This window comes from Ambystoma mexicanum, chromosome 8 (assembly GCF_040938575.1).
Source record: "Ambystoma mexicanum isolate Mex_15411 chromosome 8, UKY_AmexF1_1, whole genome shotgun sequence".
Lineage (NCBI taxonomy): Eukaryota > Metazoa > Chordata > Amphibia > Caudata > Ambystomatidae > Ambystoma > Ambystoma mexicanum.
Genome location: NC_090929.1, coordinates 912,521,115 through 912,547,477, shown reverse-complemented (window position 1 = coordinate 912,547,477; position 26,363 = coordinate 912,521,115). Strand labels below are relative to the sequence as shown.

General features: G+C 44.8%; 1 protein-coding gene and 1 long non-coding RNA gene across 2 annotated transcripts in view; one reads left to right on the top strand and one right to left on the bottom strand.

The window, feature by feature from the left end:
• The window catches only part of LRIT1 (leucine rich repeat, Ig-like and transmembrane domains 1), a 236,499-nt gene that overhangs the window by 182,085 nt on the left and 28,051 nt on the right, over positions 1-26,363 (bottom strand). The gene's annotated exons all lie outside the window — the stretch shown is intronic.
• Positions 8,300-26,363, top strand: part of LOC138472573 (uncharacterized) — a 200,716-nt gene continuing 182,652 nt past the window's right edge. The window contains exon 1 of the long non-coding RNA XR_011268642.1: positions 8,300-8,443. This is a non-coding gene — a long non-coding RNA (uncharacterized lncRNA). The remainder of the gene's footprint in view (positions 8,444-26,363) is intronic.

Sequence of the window (26,363 nt, the reverse complement as noted above, 5' to 3'; positions counted from 1 at the left end):
TGAATTTATGAGTTTGAAAGCAGAAATGCCCCTTGCAGTGGGTGATATCAAGAGCTTAATGGTTACTCTAATTGGGGACCAGGCTGGGGATATGTGGGTAAAAGCTGGTGTAGTGATACACAAAATTGCAACCTTGCCAATCAGGGCTTTAGATGACAGCATTAGCCGCTGAAAGCCAATAGTGTATTCAAAGTATGTGCTAAAAATGCTGACAGTAGTCTGTTGTAGCACTTCCATTATGCAGTAGTGAGCTACAAGGAATATGCAGGCCTAGTATGAGTGATAGGTCACATTATGCATTGTTGATAGACAGGCAGGGAAAGGGCACTAGCTCTGTAACTAATAGGTATTTTTGGAGTGTTTGGAACATTATGGCACCTATATAGCGCTTAGATAGCCAGTCTTAAGCGCTATAAACACTAAGCTATGAGTGCATGCCTTTTAGAGCTTGCAGATGGGGTTAATACATCCCTGCTTCCCTTAGAATATTCTGCCTCACTAACGGTAGCCCTGCATGGCCCCAAGCTAATCTCCTTTTCTCTGGGAAGGCACTGATAAGACATTCCTGAGCTTTGGCAGATGGGCGCCAGGGAGCCAGGGAGGGGCTCGGAAGAAGGAGCAGTGGAAATTAACAGAGTTGGGTTTTTTCCATGAGCCAGCCTATATTTTGCACAGGGAAAGTTCTGGAACTGTGCATCACGGACGGGCAGCACAAGATTATAAAATACACATGCTCACATTACTCGGGTGGGAGATCGTCCTGTGGACTTGGTTCGAACCAGATCAAGTGCCCGGAATTTCAAGCTCTTGACGGCATCCTGCAGCGCTGTTCTCTGAGCGGGGCTTGTTATAACTAGCTTTTGAGGGCCAGGGTCTCCCAGTGCTGATTGAAGGGGCGTAAGACTGTGTTTCTCTATGTTTCTTTATGTTTATCTAAGTTCTATGTTTCTCTATATTTTGCATTTCTCTAAGTTTTGTGCTTTGTAATCTTCTCTAACTTGAATACCAAATGTATATGAAATTCACTGTTTAGAATAAATACTAAAACTGATTGAAGGTGTCATTGTCACTAGCATGAGATCACTGCTCAGCACAATAGAACCTGTATTTTGGGCTGAATTGGGTATTTTTTGCTCTCAAAGGGCTGGCCCCGAGGAAGATTTTGCCCATATCAAGACATTTGGTGGCAGCTTTGTGGGATTTGTGCAGAGCAGTGCCTTGCTGTGAAATGACAAATTGTGTGAGAGAACACAGTGCAGAGTGAGGAGCAGGCTGTCTCATTTCCTTGGTGGTCTCACTGCAGCTCTGAGACTTCAAAAGACAGCAGCGTTGTGTCGGCTTGCCGTGGCCGATAGCTTGTGTGGTTAAGACTCCCTTCAGTAAATCAGTTGTGACTGACTTATTGCTTGGGAATGGAGCCAGGGAGTACAAGGCGATAAACAAGCGGGAAATGGCTTTGTTTAAAGCGCTCTGATGAATGGTCAAGAAAGATGTATGTTCAATTAGGAAAGAATTTTATCATGCGGTTTCCCCAGTTTAAAGTTGTAATTTGAAATGCAAAGTGAGACGGAGTTCTCAACTCTATTCTGTCATGAGGGCAGGGAAAAATAGTTGCAAGGATTTGACATGCAAATTGTGAATAGTAATTTAACCATTGACTCAGCCCCAGTGTGCTAGCGAGTGGGGGGCTGTAATGTTCGGAGGCGAAGGTTCGCTTTTTTGATGTATGCTTTTGAAGTGTTGACATTCCTGAAAAATAACGTGGAGCCGTGCTTAGGAGAAAGAGTAACATCTGTGCTGAGAGCCTAAAGGGTTTGTTTTTCTTTTGGCAACTGTAAATTCCATGTGCTGGTGGCGAATTCTGTTTAAAGGAAACACACTAAAATGGTTATATTGCATTTTAAGCTGTGCCATGCTTATAATGGGTGAGAGACTCACTTAAAAAAAGAAAGTGAGTGAATGTTATTTAGATTTTCGATTTTTGTGTATTGATTTGAAATTGCAGAATCAGTTTGCAATGGTTTGGGGGGAAAAAAACAATTTATATTTTTATATTTTGCCTCTAAATTGCCCCTGGAGTATTTTTTTACTGTTCCCACGCTATGCCATGGATTTGTACTGTTGCCTTATAAGTGATGTATGTTTTTGGAAATAGTGACCTGTTGACTGTGATACATGGTGAAAAATGTTGTTGACACAATAACAGCCCACAAGCAATATAGAGTGTGGGTTGCTCTTGCAGGAAAACCGTGCAGGGAGCTGCACTAAATATGGCATTTTTTAAATGCACTGAAATAAGTGGTTATATTCTGGCAAAGGTACAACAGAATGAAAAATCTGTGTGTGATAAGATAGCACAAAGATTTAGTGGGTTGTGGGTTCTTTTGAAAGATCGCACATTGCATTGGAGTGAGCTCGTGAAGCCAAACTACAAGGTTACGAGGAAAAAGGAGAGAAAAAAAAACGTATGCTTTTAAATGAGACATTAATCAGTTTAAAACAGGCTAAAAGACGCTTTGACATTTTGCAAAATTACATGGAGTAGAATCTGATGACAAGGAAAGTGCCTCTTTTGAAAATAAGAGTCTTGCTGTGTGTGCAGAGTTTGTGCCTTGAAGCTGTCTTGGGCGAGGTGCAGGAAGGCAAACAAAAGCAGAATACTGCACTCCTGTTTAATGCAAGAAAGAGTTAATCTGGATGAACTGTCTGAAACGAGTGCCTTCCATTGAAGCCGCCACAGTAAGAGTTATAGGCAAAGAGATAAGCTTGCTGCGCGAAAGATAAACAATGACATTCCTGCATTCCATCCCCTGTGAGAGACACCGCAGCGTGAGCAAAAAAAAAAAACTGAGGAGAGGGGGTGCAAAGACAGAAATGCTGATGTACGCATGCTTTCTAATGGCATGCAATAACAGAGCTGATCAGAAGTAAAGAATTTGCCCAGTAACACTGGAAGGAAAACAAAGGCTGCATGCAGGATGGCAGACGGGCACATCACATCTGAACATTGGGGAACCTGTACATCTGTGAATGGGCTAAGAAAAGACAGCTGCCCATTCCAACAGACATTTCCATGCAAACCGCATTCCCATGCACCATGTGATGTGATGTGAAGTAAAGCGCTATTGCTGTGCAAGCTGCATCCCAGTGCTCCATGTGATGTGAACTGTAGTAAAGCGCTGTGCACTGGAGAAGAAACCTCTAGGCGCTTTGAGAAGAGAAAATACACAGCTGGCAAAATGCAAGCTACATTGCCAGGGCTGGAGTAACTGACAAAGACATTATGGCATTCCAGATGGAAGCAAAACTGACAAAAGCGCTTAGCCGTTTTGCAAGAGACAACATGGAGAGCGGGGCTATGGAGTACAACATGAACACTGCACATTAGCCATGATCCAGAAGCCTCACGGCTTAGTGCAAGAATGAATGATTTGTTGAAGCAACAAAAGAAACTGACTTAGACTATAACACCCTTTGAGAAAATGATAAGTGAAAAAACCAGAGGCTTGAAAGACACTAGCTGTATGGAGAAAAATAAACAAAGCTGCTTGTGCAACTGCAGGCGATATTGGACTGAAAGACTTTACCTTTGAAAAATGGAGTGATGCCAGCAGGGCAAACTAAATCAAGATCATGAGACACTGGAAGCAAGTTGGCGCCTGGCATTCGTGATCGCTTTGGTGAAAAAGAAAAGCATTGTACGACCTGGGTACTTATTATATGGCTTTTGTAAAAGCACAGATCAGTCTGAGGTACCATTGACCAACTATGATCGCATTGCACAAATGAGTTTGTGATTAGGCAGTTACACCCCGTATGGTTGAGTGTAAATAAGCCCCCAGAAACATGCAGAAGGGTGACAGATAATTGTGGTAGCAATGATAAAGTGTGTAGTTACCTGGTGAGACTTCTGAAGATGGGGGTGGTGTTCAGGGAAGGGGTGGATAACGCTGATATTGAAGTTTTTATGACATCCTAACATTTCTGTTTGTATTTTGCCTAGGCAAAAAAGCAAGACAATAGCGCGCCATGTACAGAAGTAGATGTATTCAATTTGCGGGTGACACTGATCAGTCAAGCAAACTGTGCTCAGAGAAAGCGAGTCAACTTTAAACGTGTCCTGCACCGCACTCAATGCTGCTAGCATGTATGACGTATGAGGACATTTGTTCTGCAACCTGCGAAAGGTGTCCAACAGAGTAATAACTTTTGCTGAACTGGCACGGTGCAGACTTGGCTAGTTATCAAATATTTGATGCTGCACATTCAAATGATTCAGTTGCTGGAAATAACTTAATTGACATGTCTTGCCTTTCTTGTTTAAAGGACTATGGACAATGAGTTGTGGACTGTAAGATCATGCACCACAAACAGCTGTGTGACACAGCACTTGAATGCTAACACATTGAAAAATGGTTTTTAAATGCACTTTTTGAGATGAATCTGAAAAAACGAAATGGTTTTGCTCTTCCAACTGAATTGCTTTAACCAGAGATGCTTTGCTTTTTGAAAAAAAAAAAACTTCTACGTTGCACGTAGGCAGGAAAATGATTTATGAATTGTTGGGGCAGCAGAAATATGCAAGCAGGAGTGTCATTTATTTTGAGATAAAATGAGTGCGCACATCAAAGTCACCTGTGCGTAGGTTAAGATCCTTAATTGAAGTAATGCTGCCAAGTGTGTGAGCTCTAATTTGAGATGGTAACCTTTGAAACACTGGATACTTTACAGCCAGCTTAAGGCAGGTAAATGAAACCATGACTGACTCGATGTTTGATTTTATGATACAGTGTGTGACACGGTTTTTGTTAAACCAACCAGTTTCATGTTTTTGTGGGGACAGCTGTCTCCAGCACACTAATGCAAAGAGTCACCTTTTGATTGTAGACATTTGGAATAATTCTTTGGAAAAGCGCTACAAATGAGTATCCACATGGAATTGCTAGCGTACTGGCCTGGCACATTGTCAGACATCTTTTGTCACTGACTCATATGACTGGTGTCTATGAAGTCATAGGCCCAAATGTTTCAGTGAATGGATACAAAGATTTGTTTAATTTGTTTAATGTGATGTTTTTCTGACCAAGAAATGCAGCAAGTGTTCTCGCCAAGATTTTATGGACTATAACTTGACTAAATGCATTTTACACAATGGTGTGATGAAACAGCCACTGCCGGAGGGTAGTATGGTGTTTGTGGCTAAAACTAATATTGTATATGGTAGATATCCCACTTGAAGAAGGGTATTCTCCAAGTCACAATAGGTAGACACTGTGAACATGTTAGATTTTCCAGTAGTAAGGCAACATGTAAATTGTAGGCTGGTAATGCACACCTCCATTATTACAGTGATACACTTAGACATAGATTTATCATGAGGCAATGTTTCCTTAGTACTACCAAGCTGCTACAAATGGAGTCCATTTCTATGGCCCATCACTAGAGTGCGCGTAGCTAGGGAGCTAGATTCATTAATTGCAGGAGCTTTATATGTTTGTGACATAGAAACTGTGCACAATAAGCTAGCCACTATGGGTTCTGATGCCAGCTCTGCTATATAAATTCTGGCCTAGTGGGGCCTATTGATACGCCTAACACTGCTACAAGTATTGGCAACCACTGAAGATGGCAGAATTTTAGGTATGAAGACATTTCTTCTGCCATAGGGCAGGTCAACAAGACTGCTAAATACACACGATGCATTGTATGGCAAACATTGTTTAATCAGCAGGTGTTGGCTTTTTACTGGGTGGGGGCGACCATCCTCCACACACTGGCACGCAGAGCTACAGTTACCAGCATACATATGGATGAAATTGCTTGCTTTTGATTGCATGAATAACACATGCCATGCTTGATGTAAATTAGTAGAATTGTTTTTATTTAGATAACCTGGTGCCCATGGGTTCACCTTGTTCACGAAATTAGATAGTTTCTGGTTGGGTTCCACATACATGGGGGAAGTGTCTAATCACACAGCCCATAGTCACCTTTGAATGCCCTGGGATCAGGGGGGAGGGTAGGCCCTTAGAGTGAAAGGATGCCAGGTTTTAGAATTGATAACCATACATAAATGCAATAGTGCATTGTAGATTAGACTACACTGGATTGCCTTGACATTCTATCTGCATGCTGCTTTTTAACTGACAATCAGTTATACAATAATTATTTAGGTATTGTTGTGTAGGCCAGGTTTTGGCTAGAGTAAATGTCAATGTTCACTTTGTGTAGGTATTTTTGTGTAGGCCAGGTTTTGGCAAGGGTATATGTCACTGTTCACTTTGTGTACATTTTTTTTTAGGTAGTGTTTTTTACTAACCTTGCATGCCACGCTAACTAACCGCTAGAAGGTAGTTTGCTTAAACCTCTTGCAAAGCCCCAAGGTCTTTATCACTGCACTAAATACTATATTGATGTGTATTAGTCAGCATTTGTCGCACACACGTTGAATAGGGGTGGAATGTAGTGATACACAAAATTGCAACCTTGCCAATCAGGGCTTTAGATGACAGCATTAGCCGCTGAAAGCCAATAGTGTATTCAAAGTATGTGCTAAAAATGCTGACAGTAGTCTGTTGTAGCACTTCCATTATGCAGTAGTGAGCTACAAGGAATATGCAGGCCTAGTATGAGTGATAGGTCACATTATGCATTGTTGATAGACAGGCAGGGAGAGGGCCCTAGCTCTGTAACTAATAGGTATTTTTGGAGTGTTTGGAACATTATGGCACCTATATAGCGCTTAGATAGCCAGTCTTAAGCGCTATAAACACTAAGCTATGAGTGCATGCCTTTTAGAGCTTGCAGATGGGGTTAATACATCCCTGCTTCCCTTAGAATATTCTGCCTCACTAACGGTAGCCCTGCATGGCCCCAAGCTAATCTCCTTTTCTCTGGGAAGGCACTGATAAGACATTCCTGAGCTTTGGCAGATGGGCTCCAGGGAGCCAGGGAGGGGCTCAGAAGAAGGAGCAGTGGAAATTAACAGAGTTGGGTTTTTTCCATGAGCCAGCCTATATTTTGCACAGGGAAAGTTCTGGAACTGTGCGTCACGGACGGGCAGTACGAGATTATAAAATACACATGCTCACATGGCTCGGGTGGGAGATCGTCCTGTGGACTTGGTTCGAACCAGATCAAGTGCCCGGAATTTCAAGCTCTTGACGGCATCCTGCAGCGCTGTTCTCTGAGTGGGGCTTGTTATAGCTAGCTTATGAGGGCCAGGGTCTCCCAGTGCTGATTGAAGGGGCGTAAGACTGTGTTTCTCTATGTTTCTTTATGTTTATCTAAGTTCTATGTTTCTCTATATTTTGCATTTCTCTAAGTTTTGTGCTTTGTAATCTTCTCTAACTTGAATACCAAATGTATATGAAATTCACTGTTTAGAATAAATACTAAAACTGATTGAAGGTGTCATTGTCACTAGCATGAGATCACTGCTCAGCACAATAGAACCTGTATTTTGGGCTGAATTGGGTATTTTTTGCTCTCAAAGGGCTGGCCCCGAGGAAGATTTTGCCCATATCAAGACAGATGGGTATCCAGGAATAACCCTGAGGGACGATACACCCAATGGAACATCCTTCAACAGAATTAGAGCACAAGTGTGGCATTCACTACGAAGGGCTTTCTCAGACACCCCAGATTTACAGTCCCTGATATAGTGTACAATGGGCAATGATGAGGACCCAGCTAAACTCATTCTTAATTTACAAGAGATGTGGAGAGCTGAAACTGGAAGACTGTGGGATCATTCGATACCATTTTTCTATTTTATGGTAAAGAGGAGTTTGCCAAAGGAAGTGCAGAAGGCCTTCAATAAGATTGTGGGTATTGAAGTCACCATGCAGGCTCCCCTAGCAAATAGCATCCCCTTCATTTGTGCTCAGAGAAAAGGTCCCACTTTACATGTACAGCTGAGTGTGTGCGTCACAGAGACGCAGTCACACCAGAAAAATATTGCTAAACCATTACTAATGTAAAGAGAAAACTGTAAAGCAGAGTTTGGGAGCAGTGTCTGGCTTTGGCATGGCAACTTTCTGATGCCTTGGCGATGAAATGACCGAAGCACCATTCACACCACCTGCTTGGCCAGTAACTTCACCCACTGCTTGTTGGTTTTGGAGCTACACTCCCACTGCCAGGGCTCGGGCCCAGAGCTCCAGGAAGAGGTGGGGGATCGCTTCTGCTGCAAGCCTGCACTTTGTGATGAGTGGAAGCAGATGGCGTGTGCAGCCTGTGCTTGGCGTGGGAAGATGAGCGACAGCAGTGAGCAAGCTTACTGCGGCAAAGAGTGGGAGCCAATACAGCCTGTCAACTACTGCTCCTGGCTCTTCAGAGCAGCGGTTGACAGAGGACAGATAGAGAGGCATGCTGAGAAAGGAGGAGCGCAGCCCCGGGCCGATAGCGTGTTAAGGTGGCCACCAGAACAGAGAGTTCACAGGTAAAGTAGCACCCCGGCAATTCGGAGGAGAGAAGGTGAGTCCATTTGTTTATGACAGTGGGAAAACTTGGCGCCGGGGGACATAATCCTTATTATTGTGTATCTGAAAAGCTGCGAAATTACATACGATCCAGCTGTAGCACTGACATTATTGGAAATAGGAGACTTGCAAACATTCCTATCTCTCCACTTCAACACCATCATGTGATCCTGGGCAAAGGGAAGTGCTCCATCACTTACTTGCTCCTCTATGCTGTTTTGTGCAAAAATTGTCAATGCGTCAAAACAGAATGAAACCGTTATGCCCACCGATATGAGCTACTTGAAAAATTGGCCTATATGGCAAGTACTCCCCATTGCTCTCACTGTAATGTAATGCGTTGAATTACAGTAGGGCTATTCAAACTAGTTTAGCTACCCAGGGCACAGGTCATACCACTACTTGTGTCTTAGTTATTGATGGTGCACCTCCCCACCCGAAGGCTTGGTGCACCTCTCGGTTTTGCTGTGGCTTTTCTCTGCTCTGAAGGATTAAGTGTCTCAGGCTTCAGTAAATTACCAGCCTGCCTTGTGAATGTCTCTGTTTGCATCTCTAAGTCCCTGGGTTTTTGTGTTTCTGGGTCTGCTGCAGTTCCTCCCTGTCCGATTAAGTATAGTGAAAGTCAGACTGGCCTAGCACACTGCTTTTACACCTCAGTGAATAGCAGTATCTGCGGTAATATAGCCCTGGAAATTGTGTGCACGTGCTGAGGTATCACTATTGTGTTTATCTCTCAGCGACATCTTCCTGTCCCGGAGATATGTTTTTGGTCCGGTCTCATCGACATCCTGGACGCTTGTTTTTGCTACTAATAATTTGGAGCTCTCTTCTCTTGCTCATCACAAATCCACCCTCTATCAATGGCCTCCTCCTTTCCTCTAATCATCTTCTTATTCTATTCTTATTGGGTTTTCCAAAGAGCTACTGTGTACCATTCTACAGACAACAGTGCCTTGACTTCTCAATTGCCTACATTCTCTCTCATCTATCAGGCCCCCTAAAATGCCAAGGCCACCATCCTTGCCCTGGGGAAGACCAAACACATGTATTACAGCTGCCCATCACCTGTTGAGTAGACATACTGCATGGCCTTATGTTATACTGTCCCAAATATTAATAACAGTAATCTCATTTCTAATGATTGGGTCATTGTTGCTGTGTCTGGTCCCCACTTCCCTACTTCTCTGTGCTCTTGTTCTCTTTCTCTCTCGTTCACTGGGATCACTCTTCCCCAGTTCAGTGTGATCACAGACTCTTTCTTCTCTATTGGCTTCTTGAGGGGTGGCCTTGATGTTCCAGTATGCAGCCTCTTTACTCGGATGTTCTCTCTTGCCCAATGGGCACTTCTTTTTGCTAGATAATCTCAGTTCATTGCCCATCCACCCCAACCCCACTCGCTCTATCCCCACCTATCCCACCCCACCCGTACTCACTGGATCCCCATGCATCCCACCCCACCCAACCTTTCTCTCTATGCCCGACTAACCCACCCTCACTCTCTCTATGCCCGCCTAACCCACCCCCACTCTCTCTCTCTCTCTCTCGATTCTGTGATCCTTGGCAAAGGGAAGCGCTCCACCACTTACTTGCTCCTCTCTGCTGTTTTGTGCAAAAATTGTCAATGCATCAACACAGAATGAAACCGTTATGCCCACCGATATGAAGCTACTTGAAAAATTGTCCTATTTGGCAAGTACTCCCCATTGCTCTCAGTGTAATGTTATGCCTTGAATTACAGTAGGGCTATACAAACTAGTTTAGCTACCCAGGGACAAAGGTCACACCACTACTTGTGTCTTAGTTATTGTTTGTGCACCTCCCCACCCAAGGGCTTGGTGCACCTCTCAGTTTTGCTGCAGGTTTTCTCTGCTCTGGGGGATTAAGTGTCTCAGGCTTCAATAAGTTATCCGCCTGCCTTGTGAATGTCTCTGTTTGCATCTCTAAGTCCCTGGGTTTTTGTGTTTCTGGGACTGCTGCAGTTCCTCCCTGTCCGATTAAGTATAGTGATAGTCAGACAGGCCTAGCACACTGCTTCTACACCTCAGTGAAAAGCAGTATCTCTGGTAATATAGCCTTGGAAATTGTGTGCACTTGCTGAGGTATCACTACTGTGTTTATCTCTCAGCGACATCTTCCTGTCCCCGCAGATGTGTTTTCGTCCGGTCTCATCGACATGCTGGACGCTTGTTTTTGCTACTACGAATTTGGAGCTCTCTTCTCTTGCTCATCACAAATGCACCCTCTATCAATGGCCTCCTCCTTTCCTATAAACACCTTCTTATTCTATTCTTATTGGGTTTTCCGAAGAACTACTGTGTACCATTCTACAGACAACAGTGCCTTGATGTCTCAATTGACTGCATTCTCTCTAATCTATCAGGCCCCCTAAAATTCCAAGGCCACCATCCTTGCCCTGGGAAAGACCAAACACATTTATTACGGCTGCCGCGTCACCTGTTGAGTGGACATACTGCACGGCCTTATGTTATACTGTCCCAAATATTAATAACAGTAATCTCATTTCTAATGATTGGGTAATTGTTGCTGTGTCTGGTCCCCACTTCCCTACTTCTCTGTGCTCTTGTTCTCTTTCTCTCTCATTCACTGGGCTCACTCTTCCCCAGTTCAGTGTGATCACAGATTCTTTCTTCTCTATTGGCTTCTTGAGGGGTGGCCTTGATGTTCCATTATGCAGCCTCTTTACTCGGATGCTCTCTCTTCCCCAATGGCACTTCTTTTTGTTAGATAATCTCAGTTCATTGCCCATCCACCCAAACCCCACTCGCTCTAACCCCATCTATCCCAACCCACTCCCACTCACTAAATCCCCATGCATCCCACCCCACCCACCCTCTCTCTATGCCTGACTAACCCACCCCCACTCTCTCTATGCCCGCCTAACCCACCCCCACTCTCTCTCTCTCTCCCTCTCTCTCTCTCTCCTACAGCATTTCCTTAACACCACATGTTAGTATCTACTCCATAACCCACACAGAACTTCACAACAGTGAGACTTAAAGTGGCTGGCAGATTTTCAAACATGTATGCAATCCGCAAAGCACTTTGAGGTCATACAAATAGGAAAAGCACTATATAAATGACAACTAAAATACAATACTCATCCCTGTCCCCTCTATTTCCCCAACACCCACCCTACATCCTCTATTCCTCCACCCACCATACCTCCTCTCCCCTCTCATCCTTCCTCTCACATTGATGCTTTATTTCTTACCCTCTCATTCTCACCCTGTCTCATATTTCCTGTTACTCATCCATGCCACCCTCTAGCAATTGTGTTCGCCCTTGCTCTATTCCCCTTGTCATTCTATTGCACACCTACACCCCTTATCGCATCCTCCTTAAAAAAATTCCACTCTCCTCCTTTTACCCTAATGCCTATAAAGTCAAAATGCAAAGAATAGCCGTGAGCCCCAAAACTATTGCCATTGCTTGTTTTAATTGACACAGCACTGCACTCCCTCTCATGTCAGGCAGCAGCCCAGGAGCTAGTGGTGACATTGGCCACTCCCCTTCCTCACGGGATGCACCACTAATTAATCAGCCCAGGCTGACAGTGACAGGCGGGTGACGGGGAGGCAGCAGTGATTTCGGGAGCTCTCCTCCCTGTCAAGGGAGCACCACCTTATGAGCCCGGGCAGCAGTGTGAAAGTCTTAGAGTGGAGTGCTAGCTCCCACCCTCCTTCGTGAGGGTTGGGATGCCAGTTCAATGCTGCTCTGCTCGGGCAAGGAGCAATGCTTTTTTTAGAGTAAAGGATTCCCTGTGTGACATTATCACATGCAGGAGTCCTTTACTCTATTTCTTTTTCTTTTGAATTGAGGAATCCCGTGTGGTTGTGTTGTATCATATTTGTTGGTATGTGGACACAAATCTGTATATACATGCATGTAAACGAGTATGAAACACCTCACATCTCTGATGTCTCTAAGAAATCACGCTACTAGCTGCACCTCCTAAGAGGAATTCTACCTTTCCTCTCCTTCCCCCAGAAGCTCACTGTCTCCAGAGCTCTGGTTCTCTCTAGACTGGACTACTGCAACAGCCTCCTTCTAAATCTGCTTTCTCTGCTCTCCACCCTCTGCAACTCATCCAGAACAGGACTGCAAGACTTGTCCTTGGCCTCACGCCCAGGCATCATATCTCTTCAGGACTGACATCTCTGCACTGGCTCCCAGTGGCTGCAAGGATCAAGTTAAAAAACCCTACGCATTGTCCACAAGGCCTTCTGGGGCCTGGATACCTTCAACTCTCTCTTCCTAAATATCTTCCTTCTCGAGATCTTCGCTCATCCGCCTCCAACTCCCTCAGGGTCAGTCGCTTCTACAAGCAACAAGTTGGTGGTAGTTCTCTTTCTTTGGCTGGGGCTTCCCTCTGGAACAGCCTCCATGAACCTTGAGGTGAACCCTCTCCGGTTCCGGAAGCACCTAAAAAATGTTCTCTTTGCTTCTGCCTTTTCTCCTCCTCTCCCCTGCTGACCTCCTGGCTGAAACTGAATCTGCACTGGTTACCTGGCCACCCTCTGATCCTGGGCCCAGGTCCCTCCCCCACCAGTCAAACACACCTGCACTGCCTGCCTGGCATCCCCCGCACTTGGGGACTGTTTCTGTATCCCTTCAGTCCCACTACCAGCACTTGACACCTGATGTCTGCACTCACCTTTGCACTTGCCACCTGCTGGCCGATACTTTTACTTATTGTTATTATTCTATTCCCATGTACTGCACTGTCCCTTCCACCCGCACTTTCCCCCTTCCCCATCCCATGCACTTGTGCGATCTGAATGACACCTGGCCTAGGATGATCGTTGTCTGTCATCCCTTTGTTCCCCCTCACTTGCCTCGTCGCGCCTTGAAACACTTGTGTATAGGCAAGTTATAATTGACATATCTTATCGTACACTCTAAAGTAACATGTAAGTATCAGAACCTTGACAAACAAACAATAAGAGGTGTGTTCATTGAAGTGTAGCATGTCAAATCTTTCATGCACAGAGCATAAATAGATACACTTCCCATAAATGATCATATCACAAAATAGAATATTCTAATTAAGCAATAATTCCCACTATTGCAGGCTGTAATGCTTGGCTGAGGCAAATGTCAATGATACTAATTAAGAAATAACATCTGTGACTGTAAGCTGTGCCATCGGGTAGCAGCTTGCCACCATGAATAAACAGGCCAGAGTCCTTGGATGCAGCTGTGAGGCTCAAGTGATTGCCTTTAGCTCTTGGGTCCATTGTCCGGGTTTGTCAATTTCACATTTGTAACTTATTTAACCATCAAATGTACCACCCTCAGAGCACGAACTAGTTTACCAATGTGAACATAAAAAAAAAATCAAACATGGCAAATCAAACTGTTGTGGCTTTTCTATAGGCAGACATGTCCCCCAATTCATATATTGGTAATATTACAGCTTTAAATATTATACCTGGTCCTTACAAAATCGAACAATAGTAGAATGTTACTACTAGTTTTTACGGTTCCATGTGTTAAAATTGTAGCAAAAATTGCTGTGGACACAAAATATTGCGGCAAAAGGCTGTGGTTTTGCCGCCGCAATCCATGTAAAGGATGCGGGGGACATGCCCACAACCCCCGGACCCATCAACCCCTGCTCTCCTTAAATGGTGTAATGGGGTACACCTTTAACGGGTCAAACCACAGCATTTTTGCCGCAATTATTTGTACTGGCAACATTTTTGCTGCGATTTTATCACTGCATACCGTTTTTACATTTTCTTTACAAAGAGAAGCAAACGGAAGGGAGTCAATTATGTTGGTATGCTTTGGGCTAGGATGCTGTATTGCAGATAAATCAAGTAGCCTAAGACAAACCTAGGACGAAGGTTGAATATACCAAAAAGTGCTTGGTAGCGGCAATAAATCCATTCCCATACAGGCAGATGACTTTGAAAGCAGAAATGGCACTTTTAAATCACTTAAAGGCGTCATGGTCCTGAGATAGGGATCAGCTGATTGGCTCCAGTAACTCATGTTTCAGACAACTTTTTTGTGCAGGGAGAAAGGATTATAATACCATGCCCGTCAAAATAACAAGAGATGGGAATGACAGTGCCTGCATAGGAGTGCCCAATTACAACATATTCATATAATGTGACAAGAGATTATACAGTATTCTTTTGGATTGGGTATGTCTAATAGACGTTTCGCTAAAGCACCAGCAGTGAGCCAAAACTGGAAAAAAAGCTGCCTGGGAAACAAGAAAGAGAGCTCTCAGAAATTAAAGCAGACCCTCTCCATTTCCATCATAGCGGAGGCACAGTTCAGTAGAGGACAATGCTGCAGAAAGTCAACGTCAGCGCATTGCGCCAAGAAAAGGCATGTTTGAAAAAGAACAGGAGGTCTGCATGTGCTGAACCCCTCAGGCTACTCCGAATGTGGGCTTGTATGGCCAGATGAGGACCGTGTTTGGAGCAATCTGGTTGGCTGTGGTGCACCTTGTGGGTCAGTTTCACCTGGATTATACAAGCATGTGATCAAACATCCTTTTTAGGTAAATAATGGTGCAGTGCATGCAATGACTTAAATTAAAACATTTCGATTAAAATGAACTTCAATATAAAATGGCTTGTGATCTTCAGCCTGCCTTTGGGAAGGCATATGAGGAAATTCACAAAAGGAAAGATTGCTCCTTAAAGCACTTAACCACAGGCTATGTACTAAAGGAAGTACATGTGTAAATTACTAAAATCTCCATGGACCTTTCCAGGCCACGCTTTTGGGATTCAATGAGGCAGTTTCACAAAGTGTCTAGTACATTTGGGGAGTCTTTTTCAGAGCTATTTAGTTTTGTGAAATAGGTGCATGTGATTCAGTTTGCTCTAATTTCCCTGAAGCTTTGCCATTGCAGAAATAGGCACATGTCCAAACACACCCCTTTGTTACCCTGCTGAAGGACTAGTCAAATAAAAACAATTAGGGCATCCAACCATGAATGGGTTCAAGGACATTCTAGGCTTCCACATCCCCATAGGAGGGCAGCGATCTTGGAGAGCACAACATTCCTCTGTGGGCCATAGCCATTGGCTACTGACGTGCACACAGTCTGCAAACGACATCCATTTGTGCCTTCAAAAATTGATGCCTCCAAAACCTTTTGGTAATATAGCCACAGGTGAGCTTGCCCTTTCTGTATGGACAACTGCATACGAAAGAAGGCCTGGCAAAGCCAACAGTTTCATCTTTGAATATGCATTATTTCGTTGTTGAGAGGCTCTTCAACTATATGCCCTTGCACTTACATGTGTCAGCTGTTAAAGTCTTATAGCTACGTTTGTATCACAATTGTGAAATGTATGGCCAGGTACTCACATCATATTGTGTATCATATGGCAAGTACTGATATCATATGCAAGGAGATGTCATCATATCCCCATGTGCTGGCATCATTGCTAGTGAGTAGTTACTATAAGTCTGGTACATACTGTAATGCTGGAAATGCATTGGAGGGACAGGGCTTCCATTTCCTTGTCCTGTACTCTGTTATCATGTGTGTTCTGTGTTGTGTTCTGCACAGGAGTCCAGTTGGGGCACCTGGCAGTGCAGCTCTTCCTCTTTTTAGTTGTTGTGAACAGAGACCCTTGGGATATCCTTATGGTACCCATGGGTAGGGGGTACAACCCTGTACCTCTATAGTCTGTTTTTGGGCACCTGTGTGTTGTCCACAGAGCAGGGTATTGGCTGGTGGCAGCTCTATGCTGAATGTGACAGGAAGTCTGAGTATCCTCCATGTTAGGATATCCAGGCCCTGCCATAGGAATCAGTGGATTTCTTATAGAAGGTAAAATGGGCCCTGGGACCTCTTATTTTCTATTGCCAGTTACCTTGTTTTCCAAATGTCCTGGGAAGCCCTGGCTCTGTGCCTTCCCCTGACTGGCTGTTGGGTGGAAGAACCATATATGGTATTGTGGGTAAGGCCAGCCCAGACTGGCTGGAGCCTTCCCAGTTATGTTGCGGGTACACCGTTGGGGTGGGACCTGGGTGAATAGAGTGTGTGACCAATATGCAGGTTTCTGTGTGTGTGACGACACCATTTCTTTTTTTGTTTTTGTTTTTATTGTATTTGGTTAACATAACCTTTTACAAGCAAAGTAACCATAAAAATCTTCGAACTATCCATATAAACAGCATAAAAAAATACAGATCTCATTTTACTATTCACATTTTAGAATCCATTCCAATGAAATACATTCCATACTAAATACATAAAATACATCCCTATCAGTTTTTCTATTCCTCTTTCATGTTCATAAACATCATCTTCAGAATAAAAAAAATCAACAATTCCCTACCATTTCCATCACAAAAATCAAACTCCTAACCATTCAGAACACTATTTTGCATCTTTCAAACATTTGAATTACTTGTATTGTCATACCCTGCGAGTGACCGTCAATCAATCTCTCACAAAACATTTCTCGAATATAGTGTGATGATTCAAAACCAAATTTTCCAAAAAGGAGAGATCTTGCTTGCCACGTACCTTCATATTCCATTAGTAAATGTATGATGGACTGGGCTTCTGTATTTTTGCAGACCTGACACAGATGAATTGCAGAGTCACCAAGGCCTCATTTCACGAGGACCTCACCTGACCTGTATGTGTGACATTCAGCCGCAGTCTCAGGAATTTCTTCCTGATTCTCCAATCCGGGAATTTCACCAGATATTTACTTAGGTAACCTAGTTTTTGGTTAACTTTCTGTAATGGATTTGGGTTGGCTCCAGAATGCAATTCCTCGATTGTTTTAATCCAATCCATCTCATCCCATCTTTTTTTGCTTTCACCGGGTTCTCCAATACGGTTTCATCTCGATATCCACCTTGAGTAAACAGTCTCCCACTTGAATGTGCAATTTTGACAGCCTTTTTGATTTGCTATTTTCCATGTGTGCCTTTGTATCTGCATACCATGTTCCTTCTTGTGCTATTGTTATAAGATGAAATAGTGTGGCTAATTTCCACCCTACTTGTGCTTTTAATGATTTTATACCCTGTTCAAATCTAATGTTATACACCGAGAGGCACATTGGTAACCCAAGAACATTTTTCCAAAGGAAGCCCTCCCATTTTTACCATGTTGCATTCCATACCTGAGGTTTTGCTTCCACCCCGTACAACATGACTGGGATTACTTTGGCTTGATAGAATTGTATTAATGGAATGATAGAAAATCTGCCATATCTTATTAATATTTTTTCATCTGAGCAGACAGTTGTTTCATTTTCATCAGAATGTCATGCTCTACTTTACATTGAGCCGGTGAGGCATAGTTTTACATCCTAAGTATACCAGCTCTTTTACTCTTGGGATCTGCTGGCCCCCAATTGACCATTGTTGATATACCACTTTTTTGTTCTTTTGTCTAAAAACCACTATCTTCGATGTGTTTGGGTTCAAAGCTAGCCCATTTTCTTCTGCATAACAATGCAATCTATTTAGAAGACGTTGCAGCACAATAGCTGTCCTAGCTAAGAAAACAACGTTGTCGGCATAGGCAAGCCAGTGTAACTTTACCCCGTTCAGCTCTAGACTTGCCAAAGCTGCCGGTGCCAGATATTCTCCCATGTCAGCTACGTAGAGATTAAAGAAGAGCGGTGCTCCCAGGCACCCCTGATGAACTCCCATTCCACTCTCACTGGCTCTGATAGATGACCCTCTTCGTCTAAGCGCACTCTGACGGTGTTGTTTTTATGAAAATCAATGCGCATCCCTAGTATTCCTTCTGGGATCCGCCTTACTCATTTTAAACAGAGTTTCCCTCTATCCACCTGGTCAATGACTTTGGAGAAGTCTACCCATGCGCCAAATAGCTGCTGCCCCCCTCTGCTTCCTGAATTTTCACTCATTATCCTAAAGCCTGTTTAACATTTCGATAGAATCTTCTTTTCTCTTTCCCAACAATCAAGCTCACCCAATAGAATTTTCATGAAGATCTTACTATATATGTACAGGAGGGCGATAGGATGGTAGTTGATAGCTGCCGCCCTATCGCCCCCCTTGAACAGAGCTATAACAATTGCGGATTTCCATGATGAGGGTAGTTCCCTTCTTGCCACAATCTCTCTAAAAAGCCAGTTCAATAATTTGGCCCATAAGGAATGGTTCTTTTTCAAAACCTGGTACATTTGGGCCTGCTGCTTTTGAGGATGAGCCTTTCCCAATTATTTCTGGAATGTACTGTTCATCAAAGGATAACCTCCAGGCTGCTTGTTTGTTATACTGTATAAGGGTTTTATGTGGTTTTTCCGAAAACCGACATTAGGTGCTTAATCCAGTCTTTTTCAGTGACCATATTGCACTGCCTATTTTCTGATTTGCCCTCCAATCGGTGTAGCACGGACCAACATTCTCTTGTATCTCTTTTCCCGATTAGGTCCAACATATGTTCCCCGTCTTGCTGAAGCCTCCATATTTTCCTGGCCACTGATCAGCCTTTATAATTCTGCAGGAGAGATCTAGATTCTTTTTTACTTGACTCACTGTTTCTATTGGCTTTTTTAATGTTTCTTAGCCTTTTGTTCAGTAATTTTTTTCTCCACATAGTTTCCTCATTGAACGAATGCTGATGGGTCTGTTTTGATTCCCCTCCACTTCCCGACGGTGTACAGGAGGACCAAACAAACTTTAAGAAACCTTGTGGGTGACAGTTCTCGAATTCAATGTTCTCTGGAGTCCCCATCAGGATGTCATTGAGTTCTGTCCCTTCATATTTATATTTGAAGAGGTGTACTCTACCTTTCCTACATTCAATTACTTGTTTATCTCTCTCTTGGGGGTCCATCAGGAGGTCTGGGAACGATAGTTCTAACTGTAGATGGTCACTACCTCCCCTCTCTCTAATATTTAAAGTGGCCTTATGCTCAAACATGGCAGCTAACAAAAATAGATAATCCAGTGTGGATATAGCAGTTCCTTGGACTCTAGTTGGTTTAGCTGGGATATCTCCCGGTAATTTCCCATTTGCCATTGTTAGCCCCTAGTCTTTTAAGAACTCCACCCACAGTCGACCATTCTCCGATATTCTACGTGCTGTTTTTTTTCTTTGTTCTTTTGAAAGTTGGGTGCATTGCGACTTCAGGTCACCTCCCAATATTATTAATGCCCCCTCAAACTTGACACTGATTTTCCCAAATAGGAATGCTAATTCATCAATAAATAACCGCAAACCTGAGCACACAGGGTTCCAATAGATGTTACAAAATATCACCTCCAAGTCACATCTTTTTTGTCTCAAAGTAGTTTTGCAAATTTGAAACCCCATGATGTTACTATTGATCGGGGTGATGTCTTTAAATTTTGAATTTTTATATGCCATAAGCAGGCCTCCACTGGGTCTGTGCTTTGCTTTTTGTAAGCTGCTTGTGTGAACATTGAGTATCCTTCCACTGTAATTACATTAACCAACCAGGTTTCTTGTAGCATCAGGACATCCCCCTTTCCAAATAGATGGTCTTTCATGTTCATGGAGGTAAAATTATTAGGACCCTGTGTGTTCCAACAAAAAACATTCAAACCCCAGCAGTTAAAGAGGCTTTTGGCCTAGGCCCAGTCTCTGAAACACCTCTGTTAATATGCTAGCTAACAAGTACAGTGTATTCTCTGGTGTAGATTCCCCCGACAATACTGCTCCTTTAAATGGGGTTTGGGATTGTGCAGTGTAGGTCTTCTCATTTCCTGCTTTGGATATCCGTTTTGGACCCATCATGGGAGATTTTTTCAGGCCCTCCGGCTGAGAGGTGGTTATGACAAGGTCTTGTTTCCTGAGTTCAATTGTGCCCCCCCCCCCTATTGCTGAATAGGCTTCTCTCAACGCTAGACCTGCTTCTGCTGTAAATGGATGATCATGGTCTGGAAATCACACAAACTCAATATCTTGGCTATTAAGTAAATAGAGGTTAGGCACTTTCGTCAGCATAGATAGAATCACTCCCCTACTTAGGGACTTTATCTTGTTTTTATTTGAAACGAGGGTGAGCCAAATTATTGGCATTGCGAATGTTGAATTTCCTTTACACTCTTTTTTCCCTTGCTGATCTTCACATGGTTTATCTTGCTCGGTGGCAATCATCAGATTCAATATCACTTCTATTCTTTTCCATTTTCCTGCTCCATTACTGTTCATTCCAATCATACTACATTTCCCTTTGCTAAGTCTGATTTCCTATGTTGGGTCTTGGGTTTTAGAATTATCCTGTGCCGGTTTAAAAAATATCAGAGCAATCTTCTGGTTATTGTTCGACACTCCATTAACCACACAGTTAGATGACTGTTCTACAGCTTCTGATTTCTGTTTTACCCTCAAAAATATTGAGGCTATCGGTATTCCCTCTCTTGATGTTTGTTTGTTTTTGAGCGATGTCACTTGAGGTAATGGTCCTGGAGTATGTACGTATTCTTTAGGCTCCATGGCATTTTTAGCTTTATCTGTGCAGCCCAAATTTGTAGAGCCATTGACACCATTATAGTACCAGTCTGTTCTCTGGAAGCGATTTTACCTCCACCCCCCTTTTTTTGCTGAGCACGTTTGCTGCCCTCTGCATTAGATTTCCTGCTGAAATTCTCATCACTGGGGTTTAGGGCTGTAGTATTTAGTTCAACCACTTCCTGTGCCCTCTGTCATTGTTGCTGTTGATTCGTTGGTGATTTTTCTCAAGAAGGCATTTATCTTTGATTTGTTGCTTTTCAACATTATTTGTTTTTTTCTCCTTTTTTGTGATGAGAACTCTTTCAGTCTTCGCTGCCTCCTGGATTCTCTCTTCCTTTCTCTTCTTCCTCCCACAGACTGACAGGGGTTTCAGTCCTCCACTTCTATGATCGACCTGTCTTTTTCTTGTTTTGAAGGACTGTCCAATGGTGTTGACTCCAATTGTTCTTCCTCTTGAGCATCCTACCCTACATTTGCCAATCGCCTGAATTCTTCTAAAACTGATTCAGAGAGTAGTGTATCATCCATCTGTGAGTTATGCTCCTCTACGTTCACTCTTTAATTTATGTCACTCCTTCCTTGGTTCATATTCTGTAATTGCGATAGGATATTCTGCATGATGGTCAGACCGATCTCGTTCTCTTTCCTTCTTGCTGCCAATGTTTGTTGAATTGCTGATAAATCTAGGCCTTGTTTGGTTGTCTCAACTTTTAAATCCTGCAACCTATGCATTACAATGGTGTTTATTGCATTGCTACATCCCACCACTGAGCCATCCAAGGTGGCCATTTCCTTTGTCAATTCCAGGAGTGTACCTGTCTCCGATTGCAGTTCTCCCCTCAGTAGTCTAAGGAGTTGAGGGAATAGTTCAGTGCTGAAAGGGTGTTTTCGTTCACTTGGTTTCCCAATATGCACTTTTGATCAGTCTGCGGACTGTGTGAATCTATATCTGGCATTCCTCCATTGCCATCCATACCCTCATTCACAACTTCACAACTGTTTTGATCCTTGTCCGGGTCCGACATATTCAAACTTTCTGGCACCGCTGAGGTTTCATTCAGATAGGAGGATGATGTATACAATACTATCCCTTCTGATTCTCTTCATTGCCTGTGGTTGGTTAGAATTATTTAATGCCACCTCTTCATTTGGACTTTTACTTATTTTTTCCCCAAAATAGTCTTCTATTTTCCTTTGGATTTTTCTCGTTGTCACCATAAATTCAAGGCCTCTTTTCCAGTTGTGTATGATGGAATTTGGATCTCCTTCTGACTCCCCTCTCCTTTCCGCTGTCGGTGTCATCTACAATTTTAGCCCCCATTGTGGGCTCTTCCCATTCTGGGGCCGTCAGGTCTTCCTGCAAAGGGTTGCTCTGCAGTTTCATTTTTTCCATATGTAGTTTATGTTTCCTTCATGGCACGACTCTTTACTATGCGTTGCCTTCCCTTTTTGTCTTTCTGATTTTATTTGTTTTGATGCACCCAGGTTAGCTTAGCTTCCCGAGCACTCGAGATCCTTAGGTAGAATGTTTCCAGCAAATAGGTCTCGTGTCTCGTAGAGTGTAGTTAAAGGTACTCTGACTTGTTAGATTTCCCAAATCAGTCCGATTTACTCGCTTATCAGCAATACTCTGGATTGTGTGGGTTATGTGGATTATGTGGCGGGCAGGTGATTGTTGTTTCTATTCCGATCGGGATCAAAGGAAATTAGCTTCCCACAGTCTCCCGATTGGTCGCTCTAGTTTGATGCGATTGAAATGCTGCTAAGCCGCACCCTGTTTTGCCGGCTGCTATCGTTACTATGCAGCGTGTCTTGTTTTCGAGTTTAAAGTTTTCTGCTGCCTTCCCACACACATGTAACCTTGGGATCGGGTGCTTATCCTCCTCAATCTCCCTTTGCCCACCTGATGAGCCGCTATATCGCACCAAAGTTCTGAAGCGCTATCAGTCTTTGGCCGCGTGTCTTACCACCACTTACCCTAAAGTGTTCAGTTCTTTGCTCATTCGCTCTGCTGAATCTGGACCTTCCGGTCCTCCGACGCACCACAACCGACCACTTTAAGTCCCCACTTGCTCCGTGCGCGCTTCGCCTGCAAATGGTGTTAAGTAGGTTCAGGCTCAGGTCTGCATATGCTGGCTCCTCCTCTCACCGAATGACACTGAAAAAACACTGCTCTCCACCACGACAGACCACTTGAAGTCCCCACTTGCTCTGTGTGTGTGACACAATTAATGAGACAGCCCTGGCTGAAACTGACATGAATGCAGTGTGGTGTGCTGAAAGGCTGAGTGCTTACACCAATCCGCATTCCTTGTTATGGGTGTCTGGGTGGAAGTGAATAGACTGAATGCATGTGAGCCTGATTGGCTGCCTGCCTGCATGAACCCCCTTCTGTGTGATTGGCTGACTGAGCCTGGCTCAGCCATACTGAATGAGCCACAGATGTGTATATCTGTGGACCTCTCACTTACCAATTTGTTCAGAAGCTGAAGTTGAAACTTGAAGCTCATCCTTGAAGCCCAGCTGGAAGAAGAAGAATTTCTGCTGCATTTCCTTCGACGAAATCTAAAAGCTGTTGAGTCTGTCGAGGAGTGATGCGAGAGATGACTTCGCTAGGAGTCGTCTCCCTGAGCTAGGAGGGACCATCGTGCAAAACCTGCTGCTCTTCATCGAGGTACCCTGCAAGCCAGTCCCATAAGGCTGTCAACCGGAGAAGGGGTTCGCCGAAAATCCTGAAGAGAAGCGCAGGGACATCGAGGTCATCGAAGTCCATTGCCGTCGACTGGGGTTCAGAAGATTTCCGTGACCGCTGGGAGCCAGTCAAATCGTGTCACCCAAAATCGGCGACACCTTAACGACGTGATGCCGGAGAAAGTCGAGGTGGCCGGCTACCGAGGGAAATCTGCTGGTGGGTTTCCTGCCACCTGAAGACGACAAAGACGTCCCGAGGACATTGACGGAGTGAAGATCCGAGGTGCAGCCCGTGGTCGAGTCCTGATCGCCAATGTTAACCTGAGGTATGTACTGCAGCTGCAGTACAGACAGGCTAGAGGACCACTGAAGCAACTCCCCAACACCTGACGCCAACTGCCTGGCATACAACCATCACTGAGTCTTCTTTGTGGCACTGAACAATTTGCATGAAGGTGGACCGCATGCCTCATCTTCCCAGGACTTCCAGGAACAATCGTTGAAGAGCAACACAGAGGTTAAAGCTGCTGTCTCGACGTCAGTATTCCAATTTTCTTCGAGGATTTCGACACCCTGTGGTTCCTGCTTTAAAGGGAGTCCACCCTCAAGGGATCTGTCAATGAACCGTCGAAGAAACTCTTCCATCTCAGGTACATTGGGGTGGTTGAACTGTTTTTACCAGGAAGCTAGACTTATTTAACATAAATGGACTGGGCTTGTTAATACTTGTATTACAGGTTACCCAGGTGGGGGGATACTCACTCAGAATTGTGTCTCTATAGCTAAAGAAAGCATTCTCTTCTTTGTCCAGCTGAGCGTGGGAGAGCGGTCGCTGGCAGCCCTTGAGGGAACTGCAGGCCTTGGATGCCCTTTCCTGGCCCATCGGGCCCCCGTGAGTGAATTGGCACCTTTTGTTTGTTTTTCATCCGCGCTCTGAGCGTGTTGTCTGTTCCTGCTCCCCCCTCCCACTTCCTGGTCCTCCTCGTGCTCCCGCCTCCCTGCCCAACCACCCCCCCCTCTGATTGGCTGTGTGGCTGCCTTCCCTCTGGGCTACTCGACGCCCGCTCCCCTTGCTCGTTTCTTTGTCCAGTTGAGCATGGGAGAGCGGTCGCTGGCAGCCCTTGAGGGAACTTCAGGCCTTGGATGCCCTTTCCTGGCCGATCGGGCCCCCGTGAGTGAATCGGCACCTTTTGTTTGTTTTTCATCCGCGCTCTGAGCGCGTTGTCTGTTCCTGCTCCCCCCTCCCACTTCCTGGTCCTCCTCATGCTCCCGCCTCCCTGCCCGCCCCCCCCCACCCCCCTCTGATTGGCTGTGTGGCTGCCTTCCCTCTGGGCTACTCGACGCCCGCTCCCCCTGCTTGCTTCTTTGTCCAGCTGAGTGTGGGAGAGCGGTCGCCAGCAGCCCTTGAGGGAACTGCAGGCCTTGGATGCCCTTTCCTGGCCCATCGGGCCCCCGTGAGTGAATCGGCACCTTTTGTTTGTTTTTCATCCGTGCTCCGAGTGCATTGTCTGTTCCTGCTCCCCCCCTCCCACTTCCTGGTCCTCCTCGTGCTCCCGCCTCCCTGCCCGCCCACACCCCCCTCCCCTTCCTCTCCTCCCTCTTCCTATAACCTCCCCCCTCCTGGGCAGCCCTCTGCCCGGCAGCCCCCTGCGGCTAAGGGCGACTCCTACAGTTGCGGCTCCCTGTGTGTCTGCAGGTGTCCGCAGGGGACGCTTGGCGCCAGTACTTGCTATCCCCATCCTCACCCACCCCACCTACACCTGGCCATTGCACTTGCTTGTTGTCCTCACCTCACTGTGTCACAGTTGTGGTAAACTAGGGTTTTTCTCCCCCCGCAGGACTCTCAAACTTAGGTGGCCCCACCACTGTGTACCTAATTCGCATACCGTTGTTTGTTCTGAAAATGTGTTAAACTAGGGTTTTCTCCCCCCTGCAGGACTCTCAAACTTAGGTGGCCCCACCACTGTGTACCTAATTCGCATACTGTTGTTTGTTCTGAAAATGTGGTAAACTAGGGTTTTCTCCCCCCTGCAGGACTCTCAAACTTAGGTGGCCCCACCACTGTGTACCTAATTCGCATACCGTTGTCTGTTCTGAAAATGTGGTAAACCAGGGTTTTCTCCCCCCGCAGGACTCTCAAACTTAGGTGGACCCACCACTGTGTACCTAATTCGCATACCGTTGTTTGTTCTGAAATGTGGTAACTTGTGCTTGTCGCTCTCTTCCTGTCTGCGTGTTCTCCCATCGTCTGTCCTCCCCCCACCCCTCCTACTCCATGGTGCGCTCTATCTCGCCTATCTTCTCTAACTGCTTCTCTATTGACTATCCTGCTCTCCTCACTAAATCTGGTAGGAAAAAGTTTAAAAAGGACATCCTGGTCTCCAACCCAGGCCTCCCTATTGCTGACACCTACACTAGTGCCTGCTCTAAGGAAACTCTCACTGACATCCTCTTTTTCGTGCCTTCGCCTGACCTATGGACCCTTCATATGGTCTCCGTGCTCTCTCCTTTTTCCTCTTCTCCCATTAATGGTGGCACCCGTTGGGATGTCCTCTTGGCCTCCTTCCACTCCTCTAAGGCCATCATTAATGTCTACGCTAATGGGACCGTCTTGGTCCAAGGGCCCCAGGCCAACCTTCACCTCTTTGAAAGACGCTTCCCACGCCTCATCAACTTCCTCTCCTGCTGTCCCCCCTCCTCTGTCCTCGTCTACCTTG